Source organism: Carassius gibelio, chromosome B1 (assembly GCF_023724105.1).
Source record: "Carassius gibelio isolate Cgi1373 ecotype wild population from Czech Republic chromosome B1, carGib1.2-hapl.c, whole genome shotgun sequence".
Taxonomy (NCBI): domain Eukaryota; kingdom Metazoa; phylum Chordata; class Actinopteri; order Cypriniformes; family Cyprinidae; genus Carassius; species Carassius gibelio.
Genome location: NC_068396.1, coordinates 37,020,170 through 37,022,160, shown reverse-complemented (window position 1 = coordinate 37,022,160; position 1,991 = coordinate 37,020,170). Strand labels below are relative to the sequence as shown.

Below are 1,991 nucleotides of genomic sequence, written 5' to 3'. Positions count from 1 at the left end.
CACTGATTTTGCAATAAAATCATTTGAAATACTAGGCATCATGAACAATATTTTCTCTCTCTCTCTCTCTCTCTCTCTCTCTCTCTCACCCGCAGGTGTTCAGTGTAGTTGTAGAGATCTCTGCAGATGCGTCTCTCTTCGTCTGCGTTCTTCATCTGTAAGACTTTGCAGCTCTTTTGAACAGAGACGATCCATTGCTCATATTTCTGCGAGCCGTACTCGCGGTTCTGGATGTTCGACAGGTTCTCTGAGAGAGAGACGGACACGTGTGTGTTAGTGTGTGTGTGTGTGTGTGTGTGTACAGCGTGTGTTGCAGGTGTGGACTGCGTACCGATGTTGAAGGTCTTCTGCGCCAGCTGCTCGATGTTACTCATGATGTTTTTGATTATTCTGATGAAGGGGTGACTCGTGCACTGTTGAACCTCAAAAAACACTGACACACACACACACATGGCATTAATAATCACGTGTCGTAGCTAATGTCGTATGTGTGTACTGTATTTTGCTGACTTTTCTCAGGCGTGTGCACGTATGACTTGAGCTCATCCTTGTGCTGGGTGACTGTGGTGATGACCCTGGTGTCCAGGTTGGCACAGAGCTGTAAGATGTTGTTCTCTGCCTCCAGTCCGTTCTTGAATGAACCGATGCCGACCGACGCGGTCAGGCCCACAATCTGAGAGTAAACCAATCAGGACACGGATATAAGAAAAGAACAGAATACAACTGGATATAGCAATAATAGAAAAGACAACTACATAGCTACATAGGCCAAGCAGTTCGGAAGAGGTAAAGTAATGAATGTAGAAATAGAACAAAACAGGATAAGACAACAGTGTGAAAATAAAATAAAAAAGAGAACAAAACAGGACTGAATAAGACTAAATAATGGTTGATAAAATAGATAAATAAATAAATAAAATAATAAAAAAGGATTTGATAAGATAGGATCTGCGCCCCTACATAAAATAAAAATAATTAACTATAATACAATAATTAATGTAAAAATAGAACAAACCAGGACTGGGTAAAACAATATACTGGGTGATAAAAAAAGAAAAGAAAAGTAAAGATAAAAAAAAAAGAATTTAAATAAAAATAGACCAACAGAATATAATAGAATAAAATATAACAACAAAACAGAACATAATATAACAGAATAAAATAGAACAGGACAGAATAGAATAGAATAACAGAATAGAAAAAAATATAACAACCGAGTATAATATAATAGAACAGAATAGAATAAAAAGAAATAGAACAAAATAGAATGAAATAGAACAGAATATAATAATAGAATAAAATAAAAATAAAAAATAGAATAAAATAGAACAACAGAATACAATAAAATAGACCAGAACAGAATACAATAAAAATAAATAGAACAGAATAGAATGAAATATAACAGGATATAATAATAGAACAGAATACAACAACAGAACAGAATAAAATAAAATAGAACAATATAAAATAGAACATAATAAAATAGAACAGGACAGAATAGAATAGAATAACATAGAACCAAATATAATAAAATAAAAGAGAACAACAGAATAGAATAGAATTAAATAAAATAGAACAGGATAGAATAGAATAGAATAACATAGAACCAAATATAATAAAATAAAAGAGAACAACAGAATAGAATAGAATTAAATAAAATAGAACAGGATAGAATAGAATAGAATAACATAGAACCAAATATAATAAAATAAAAGAGAACAACAGAATAGAATTAAATAAAATAGAACAGGATAGAATAGAATAACATAGAACCTGTTATAATAGAATAAAAGAGAACAAAAAACAGAACAGAATAGAATTAAATAGAATAGAATAGAATTAAATAAAATAGAACAGTACAGGATAGAATAGAATAACATAGAAAAGCAGAGAATAGAATGAAATAGAACAGAATATAATAATAGAATAAAATAGAACAGAATAGAATATAATGAAAAGAACAGAATATATAATATAATAACAACAGAACC

General features: G+C 31.0%; 1 pseudogene; it reads right to left on the bottom strand.

Moving 5' to 3' along the window:
- Positions 1 to 38: 38 nt before the first annotated feature.
- LOC127948429 (antiviral innate immune response receptor RIG-I-like) overlaps positions 39 to 1,991 on the bottom strand; it is a 7,794-nt pseudogene continuing 5,841 nt past the window's right edge.